Raw genomic sequence first — 9,923 nt, 5'->3', positions numbered from 1 at the left:
ATAGATATCCCATGTCAAGCTTCTTATGATGTTGCATAGCCTAGAGAATGAATACATCGGTCTGTGCGACCGCTCCAAAACTATCTCCTCAGCCTGTAATCGTGTAAGCTAACAGTGTATGGAGATAGCGGAGATGATCCGGAAGGCTAGACACCTTAGACCTGCTGGGGTAGTATGATTCTAACCTAAGTACTAATGAATCCCACATGGTTTCGTACAAGATTGGGTTGATCTAGAGGCAGCCCTTATACTCCTCGCCTGAGATCTCCTACTCAGTCCATAAACCCAAATGCATGCCGAATTATGGAGCTGACATTGAGAACTTCTTTCCTCCAAGTCTGAAGTAAAGTGCATCAGGCTGATGCTAGTTTGTGATCTGTTGCAGCAGGAAGAAGGTGCTGAGGAATTCAATTATGAGCTCGCGGTAGGTGGGCTCAATGATATCGAAGAACCGTGTGTAAGGCAGTGTGTCAAATAGTGCATGAACATCCTGAGCCAATCTTACTCTCTCTAAGGATACAAAGTCGATGCAACGTCCAGCCATTACTTGCTTCCATCTCATGACTTGGAAGCGGCTCTCGTTATCAGCATTTTGAAATGTCCATAAGGGATGTCGACCAGGTGCGGGTGGATTTGCAGCTGGTGTTCTTCAAGGGATTAGTTGCTGTTGTGGTAGGGGTGCTCGTGCTGGTGAAGTGGAGGAAGAGGTTCCTTCGCCAAACGAGCGCTTGCTGGTAGCGGTGCGTTGGGGTTGCTTTCGACGGAATTGATCTCGGTCCCTCATATTGCCTAATACAATCAATCATTAGTATTCGAACAACAAATCAAGTTAATATAAATTATACCAAAACTTTAGCAGCATAACGGTTATAATTTGACTAATAAAAAACTTTAGACTTAAAGCTAAGACTAAAGCCTTAATTTCCTGCAGAAAACCAATTCACAATGGCATTCTAGCCCACATTATTGTGCACCAAATAAAGAGAATTTATGCTATTAATTTTTCAGAATAGAATGCCATAAATTAACTTTATTGCTACTGAACCCCACACTTAGCATTTCATTATTCAAAATCACACAAACATAGGAACTAATCTAAACTAAATCTAATCCAAATCAAACTTAAGCAGTGTAACAAAAATAAAACAATAAACCAACCAAAGTAATAAATATTGACAACTACTAGAGCATATCAAAATCTCCTAAATAATAAGAATTATATAAAAGAAAAATAAAATTTAACCAAATAAAAGCAAAAGGCGAAAAAACTTACTTGAATTGCCGTGACAGGTAAGAAAAACCGAGAAGAAGGAGAACAAGCACCTTAGAGTTTAGAGGGGGAAAATTCGGAAATTTTTTGGAATGGCCTCCTTATATAGTCACGGGGGTTAGCACAGGCGAGGGCGAGGGCAAGGCTGTGCTGGTCAGCACGGCCTGGACTTGGCACGTGCTAAACCCTGAAGCTTCATCCACGGGCGAGGGCATGGGCGTGCTGGTCAGCAAGGCCTGGTGTTACTGCCTGCGGTGCCTTCGGAAGCCGTGGTAGACGGCCAGTTTTTAGTGTGAGCTACTTACATGTCCATCACGGGCTAGGGCACGGCCATACTGATCGGCACGACCTGGTGTTGCAGCCTGTGGTGGCCTCGAAAGCCATAGCGGACATCTGTTTTTCCAAGCTCTTCATGTGCATGCTCATCACGGGTAGGACTCCATCAACACAGCCTGGGGATCCAACCTGTGATGCCCATGGAAACCGTAGTGAACTACTAAAATCCAAGCTTTTCTTCGCCATCTCGAACTGCCAAACTCCCAACCTACATTCAACACACATACGTACACATTTAGACTATAATTCAAGTAAAATGTATCAAACAGGGAAGTTCGTCTTCACCAATTACCAAAAATCCGACTTAAGTTACTAAAACCCTAGATTCATACAATTACGTTTAGTTACTAAGTAAGTGCTCTAACTACCATCAAGCATGCAAACGACTGATAAAATAAAAATAAATAGGAAAACATAAAGCTAAAATGGAAATGCCTCCCAAAGGCGATTCTTTTTGGTTCTCGAGTCATTTAGCTGGACTCAACATGCATCATCCTTGCAGATACATAACCATGTCAAGCCGCTGCTCAATCTCCAACGAGTTTCTGTGATACAATTTAAGCCTATATCCATTGACCTTAAAATCACCCTTCTCAGGATGATAAAGCTCAACTGTGCCATATGGGAAAACCTGCTTGACCACGAATGGCCCCGACCATCGACTCCCGAGCTTCCCTGGAAACAATCGAAGACGTGAGTTATATAGCAATACTCTATCTCCAATCTGAAACTCCTTGGAACCTCTGAGCCTCTGATCATGCCACTTCTTTGTCTTAGCCTTGTAAATTGAAGAGTTTTCATATGCCTATTGACGCCACTCCTCCAATTAACTCAGCTGCCACTATCTCTCCTTACCTACAGAATCAACATCAAAATTGCAAGTTTTAAGGGCCAAAAGAGCCCTATGCTATAATTCAATAGGTAAATGACAAGACTTCCCATACACAAGCCTATAGGGCGTAAAACTTATAGAAGTCCTATATGTAGTCCTAAATGCCCATAATGCATCATCCAGTTTCAAAGCCCAATCCTTCTTACTCACACCTACAGTTCTCTCTAAAATGCATTTTAAACCCCTATTAGTAACCTCAACTTGCCCACTGGTCTATGGGTGATAGGGAGTAGAGAACCGTTGTGTCACACCATAGCGTTTGAGTGCCTTCTCCAATTGAGCGTTGCAGAAATATGTTCCCTTGTCACTAATTAACGCTTTTAGGTGTGCCAAACCTAGCAAATAACTTTTTAAGGAACCTGCAAACAACTCTAGCATCATCAGTAGGTAAAGCCTGTGTCTCAGGCCACTTGGAGAAATACTCAACAGCCGCAAGAATACTTAATAGCCTGCATACTAGTTTGGGGCATTTCATCACGGGCAGAGATGTTACCTAAGTGCTGACAAGCGTCACAAACTTGAACAAATGTCCTAGCATCCTAGAAGATAGTTGGCCAATAAAGCCTGCATCCAACACCTTCCTATCAGTATGGTACGCCGCTTGATAGCATCCTAGGGTCCCTCATGATAATGCCTCAAAATCTAGAGACTCTCTTTGTTATAAACACATCGACGACTGACCTGGTCTACACACACTCAATATAGGAAAGGGTCTTCCCAAATGTAGTATTTCAAATCAGCAAAGAATTTCTTCTTTTGCTGTTAAGTCATACCCTTTGGTAAGACCCTAGCCATAAGGTAGTTAGCATAATCAGAAAACCAAGGAGAATCAGAATATACCTTCAATGAATACAAGTGCTCCTCTAGAAATCGATCATCTATCATGCTCTCATAAAGTGCTTCCAAGCTCGGATTCTGCCAAATTTTCTACGCCCTTCTTATCTATGATCTCAATGTTGAACTCATGCAATAATAAAATCCATCTAATCAATTTCAGCTTAGCATCATGCTTATTAAACAAACACTTCAAAGCTGAATGGTTAGTCAAGAAGATGGTCTTTGATAAGACGAGGTATGATCTAAACTTGTCGAAGGCATAAACAACAACCAACAACTCCTTCTTTGTAGTAATGTAATGCTCCTAGGCTCCTGTCAAAGTCTTGCTAGCATAATAAATGGGTTGGAACTTCTTATCAAACCTCTGTCCAAGTACAGCTCTAACTAAATAATCATTAACATTGCACATTAGCTCAAAGGGCAGCTCCCAATCAGGCAAAGCCATGATAGGGGCTGTGGTTAATAGTTTCTTCAATTACTCAAAAGAAGATAAACATGCATCATAAAAAAATGAAATTTGCATCCTTTACTAGCAATTGAGTAAGAGGCCTAGCAATCTCAGAGAAATTTCTAATAAACCTTCTATAAAAACCAACATGGCCTAAGAAACTCCTAACAGCCCTAACAGAACTAGGGGGTGGCAGCTTAGATATGGTTTCTATCTTAGCTCTATCAACCTCCATCCCTGCATGTGAAATCTTATGCCCTAGAACAATTCCCTCTCTCACCATAAAATGACACTTCTCCCAATTAAGCACAAAGTTAGCCTCAATACACCTAGCTAACATGCGTTCTAAATTGGCCAAATAGTGAGAAAAGGAATTACCAAAAATAGAGAAGTCATCCATAAATATCTCCATCGACTCCTCAATCATATCATAAAAAATGGCCATCATACATTGCTGAAACGTAGCCGACGCATTGCATAGACCAAAAGGCATCCGTCTATAAGCAAAAGTCCCATAGGGGCAGGTGAAAGTCGTCTTCTCTTAGTCTTCAGGTGCAATTGGAATCTGAAAATACCCTGAAAAGCTATCAAGAAAATAGTAAAACATATGTCCTGCCAATCTTCCTAACATCTGATCAATGAAAGGAAGAGGGAAGTGATCCTTTCAAGTTGCATCATTAAGCCTCCTGTAATCAATATAAACTCGGAAGCTTGTTACGGTCTGTGTGGGTATCAGCTCATCCTTCTTATTGCGAACTACTGTCATGCCTCCTTTCTTTGGTACAACCTGCACAGGGCTCACCCAAGAACTGTCAGAAATAGGATAAATCAAACATACATCAAGGAGCTTAATCTTGTGAGAACGGAACCTAGGGTTGATCTCAGGAATGTCACCAATCTTGTAGGGAAAGGCCTTCTTATACCTCTTGAAAGAGTCTAAAGTCATCTCTCGCTCCTCAGGCATTAAATCTGCTGCAATAATCACAGGCAACTTTTCTGCCTCATCCAAAAATCCATCAATCAAGTGCTTAGGTAACTCCTTCAATTCTAAGACCGGGTGGGGGGGGGGGGGTCTGATGGGTGCTACTCGTGTTAGCTACAATCTAAGGCAGTGTACCTATCGATGCAGTTTAGCACTAATGGCGAGTATCAAGGTCGTATTCCTCGGGAAAGTGAAAGCCTAGAGTTACTCCTTTGTTCTTTGTTATATTAACCTAAAATTAGCGATAAATAATTTATAAACTAACTAATAGCTACAAGCTAAGTCCTAAGGGAGATGCAAGAGTGATTGATAAACGAAATAATCAGGACAAAAAGACAAACCCAAAGGGAATCTAAACTAGTTGGCAATCAAACAAAAGATAAAGGATCGGTGAGTCTAATTATGCTACCCGTGGATGAATTCTTAACCGAATTCGGTTTCTCTCTCGAGATAACCGAATTCCTAAACCTAATAACCTAAAGTTGGAATCTCTTCCTAACGATTGATTCTTAAATTAGCATTAAGCTTTAATCCGCCTCTATTAAGCTTTGTTAATTCTTAATCCGGCTAGTTAATTATCCTTATCTCTAAGCGATTATTAACCAGTTCTTGCTATTCAAAATTCTAATTGCCAAATGGACTTCTTAATCATACAAAGCAATCTAAACACATAATTCACAACGTCTCATGAATAATGCATTATCTTATTAATACTGAAAACAAGAAGAATACAAAATTAACCCAAACAATCCAACAATATAATATTAAGCCAACATAGTAAAGAAATCCCAATGGATTAAATCAGTCTAGCTAAACATGTTCATGTTTAAAATAATCTAGAAAATCAATTGCAATGAAAGAATAATGAAAATAAAACATGTACACCCTTTTCTCTCGAATTGGATGAACAGCTCCAAATATGGATCTACACTTTGATTAATCTCCCAAACTGCCTCTTGAATTGCTTCCACTCTTGTTTTGCACTCGAAACCTTGCGATTCAGGGATTCTTACTCCCATGACTCTCTCTCACACTCAATCATGCGTAAACCGAACCAGCCGGGGCTCTATGTCACTTCTTCCCTTTTCTCTAAGAAAATTCATTTTTCTTATATATTTAACTCGACGGCTGTGTTCAAGGCCGTCTTTGGTCGACGGCCGAGTCCGTATTTGAACCGTGGATCTCACCAAGTAGGGTTTCACCACGGCAGTATTTCTCCCCGTGTTGGCCACCACGGGCGTCTTGAAGGCTGTGGTGGCTACGGAAACCGTGCCCAAAGTGCAAATTTCAAGAATCAAAGCCAATGGTTGAGCACGGCTAGAGTCCAGGCTGTGCTCAATGTATGCATTGCGGGCTCTTGTTCGATATTGATGAATTCTCGTCTGTTTCCGCACGTATTGATCTATAATTGCTTAAACACCGATGACGGTCCTATAAATATTCCTGAAATGCAAAAGAACACAAAACACGGGTGATCTGGAAATAAAAGCACAATAATTGCTAAGAACATACGCAATAATATGCAAGCAAATATGTCTCGAAAGAATTTACCTTTTGCACTCCTGACAGCTAGCTCAGTAGCCAACAAACTAGCGAGCTGCTCCAACACTTGCTCGTTGGAAAGCTCTTCCTCATCTCCTTGCAATGCTGCCTGCAAAGGATCATCAAGCAATATTTCCAGCAAATGAGACTCAACCACATCATCCAGAATATCCATAGAGAACACAACATCATCATGGTCTAAAGAATGTCTCATAGTAGTAGCTAAATCAAAGGTAATGGTCTCATCATCTACCCTAAGCTGAAGCTTTCCATCACAAACATCTATAATAGCCCTAGATGTTGCAAGAAAAGGTCTACCTAGGATCAAAGGCACAGTACTCTCACCTTCCATGTCCATAACTACAAAATCAACAGGAAAAATAAACTTGTCTACCTTAACAAGCACATCCTTAATAATACCTTATGAATCTTAACAGTCCTATCAACTAACTAAATGCTCATCCTAGTAGGCTTAGATTCACTCAAACAAACTAATGGGCATCAAATTAATACTAGCTCCTAAATCAGCTAATGGACCACTAATAGGCAAATCACTAATGACGCAGGGAATAGTAATACTCCTTAGATCTCTCCTTTTGAGTGGTAGCTTATTCTGAAGAATAGCTAAACACTCCTCATTCATAGTCACTAGTCCCAAATCCTCCAGCTTCCTTTTGTTGCTCCAGATTTCCTTTAAGAACTTGGCATACTTCGGCATCTGTGAAATAGCCTCAATAAAAGGTAGGTTAATACGAAGTTGTTTAAACAAGTCAAGGAACTTACCAACCTGCTTATCAACCTTCTCCTGCTTAAGTTGAGCAGGGTGAGGGACTGGTGGCTGGTACCCTCTTAAAGGGTTCTTCTACTTGTCTTCCACTTTCTCTGCTTCTATCGGCTTAGGCTCTAGCTCCTTCCTAGCTGGCTTATCCTGCATGGAAACATCATCATTAGCTAATGGTAAAGAGCTAGATAACTGCTTACCTGATCGCAAGGTGATAGCCTTGCAATGCTCCCTCGGGTTTGATTCTGTAGTGCTGGGGAGCGCTCTTTATTGCCTATCAGACAACATCTTAGAAATCTGCCCAATCTGACTCTCCAAGTTCTGAATGGACACCTGCTGATTTCTAATATCATTATCGGTCTGTTGGAATCTCGTCTCAGTAGACGTGACAAACTTCATCATTAGCTCCTCCAAGTTAGATTTCTTCTCGGCTGGTGGAGGAAGCTGTGATGGTCCAACCTGCTGCTGCTGCTGTGGTGGCTGCTGATGCAGTCTCTGAAAGCCTGTGGACCCTAGGCGTTGTTATTTCTTCGATCGAAGTTTGGATGATTTCGCCAACCGAGGTTGTATGTATTGTTGTACGGGTTACTCCGCTGTCTAGGTGCATTATAGTCTACCTGTTCAAGGTCAGCAGAAACACTAGAAGATGAAGAATTAGAAGGTGAAGCAAATATACCTCCCGCATTACAGTTTACACCATAGTGCAGGCCACTACAAAACTCGCAGCTTATCTAGGCTGCATGAACCGGCATCTGAAGCTGGTCTAATTTCTTGGTCAGAAGTTTCACTTGAGCTGCCAAGGCTGTTGTGGAGTCTAGCTGGTTGACCACTCCCTACTTGACTGGCCGACTCCTAGAGGATTGCCAATAGTAGTTGTTCATGGCAATCTCCTCTATTAGATTTTGCGCTTGCTCTGACGTCTTACTATTCAGGGCCCTACCTTCTACAGCGTCTACCATCTACGTAGTAGCGAGGTTCAAACCACTATAGAAGGTCTGGACCTACATCCATACTGGTAGTCCGTGGTGCAGGCAATATCGGAGAAAATCTTTGTACCTCTCACAAGCATCGTACATGCTCTCATCATCGAACTGAACAAAAGAAGATATATCATTTCTCAATTTAGCAGTTTTAGCAGGAGGAAAGTACTTATATAAAAATTTCTCAGCCAACGATCTCCATGTCATAATAGTATTGGCTGGGAGTGACTGCAGCCATCTTTTTGCTCGGTCCCTCAAAGAAGAAGGAAACAACCTCAACCGAATGGCATTATCAGTTCTTCCATTTATCTTGAAGGTGTCACAAATCTCCAAGAAGTTGGCGATGTGAGCGTTTGGGTCCTCGCACGGCAGTCCCCCAAATTGTACACTATTTTAGACCATTTGTATCATGTTTGGCTTTATTTCGAAGTTGTTGGCCGCCACTGGTGGTCGCAATATACTCATCTGTGTCCCCTCAAGAGAAGGTTTGGCTTCATCCGTAGCCTGGTTGTTGTCTCCCATCCCTGCTGGCCTATTCACAAGGGCTTTAATATCTATCCACACCTCCTCTTCTTCTTACATACGCTTCCTCAAAAGACAGAGGGATCGCTCTGGTTCAACAAGAGGGTCTACAGGAGTAGGATTAGAGCTCCTGGTCATAAACTACCTGAAATGAAAAGGCAGCAACAAAAGAACACAAGAATGAATAAAATAATAAGAATATAAAAAAATAAAAAGATATAATAAAAATTGCTAGTTTAACGTAAACACAAATTCACTCTAGTTCATACAAAACTTTCCCCGGCTAATTATGTAATGATAGGCATCATATTATACACATTTACATGCCCAATTGTTTACATTTTTATGCATAATTATCTCGTTTTATGCTAGAATCACCTGTCTTTTGGTTCCTTTCACGTTTTAGGTCATTATTGAAGGACATTGTCAATAATCGAGGGAAATACGCGCAATTACAAACCAGAATCCATCAAATTGAGCAAGGACTAGCATTCCGAGGTTACGCACGGCCTGGACTCCGACCGTCCTGATCAGCATAGGCTTGACCACGGCTGTGTTGACAGGACTATATAGGCAAAAATGATTTGGTGAATTAGGGTTCGATTTTCTGACTTGATTTTCATTATACAAACTCAAATCATTTGTTTCCAGACCTCAATTGTCGACTTTGGGAGATCAATTTCATCAGTTGAAGGAAGGATTACACTTGTTTCAACATCGATTTGAAGATCAAAACAAGATTTGGGAGCATTCAAGAGGAAAATTAGGGTTTGATATTTTGAATTGGAAAATTAGGGTGTCTCATCCAACTTGAAAGAGAAGGGTGTACATGCCTTTAATTTACTTTTCTGATTTTATTCCTTATTTATGATGCTTATTAGTATGAGTAGCTAAATTGTTGCACCCAATTGGGGTTCCTATGTTGTTGGATTGATCTTAATGTTATGAGATTTTAATTGTCAATTCTTGATTCTTCTTGCTTTTATTATTAATGAGAAGTCACGTTATTTATGAGACAATTTTGAATTGTAGAATTTAGATTGCTTTATGTAATTGAGAGATTCGTTTAGTAATCAGAAAATTGAATAGCAAGAACTGGTTAATAATTACTTAGAGATAAGGATAATTGACTAGTCGGATTAAGAATTAACAAAGCTTAATAGAGGCAGGTTAAACCTTAATGCTAATCGAATAATCGATCGTTAGGAAGAGATTCCAACTTTAGGTTATTAGGTTTAGGAATTCGGTTATCTCGAGAGGGTGATCGAATTCGGTTAAGACTTTGTCCATAGGTAATTACAATTGATAATCAATTTAATCTCTATCCTTACAA

At 40.6% G+C, this 9,923-nt stretch overlaps 1 non-coding gene across 1 annotated transcript; it reads left to right on the top strand.

Moving 5' to 3' along the window:
- The first annotated feature begins 8,105 nt into the window (after nucleotides 1-8,105).
- On the top strand, nucleotides 8,106-8,212 carry LOC125369638. The gene has a single exon (XR_007215315.1). It is a non-coding gene; the product is annotated as a small nucleolar RNA R71 (small nucleolar RNA).
- Nucleotides 8,213-9,923: the final 1,711 nt, after the last annotated feature.

The sequence above is a fragment of the Ricinus communis genome, chromosome 3, assembly GCF_019578655.1.
Source record: "Ricinus communis isolate WT05 ecotype wild-type chromosome 3, ASM1957865v1, whole genome shotgun sequence".
Lineage (NCBI taxonomy): Eukaryota > Viridiplantae > Streptophyta > Magnoliopsida > Malpighiales > Euphorbiaceae > Ricinus > Ricinus communis.
The sequence above is the reverse complement of the archived record's forward strand: the minus strand, read 5'-3'. Positions and strand labels throughout refer to the sequence as shown.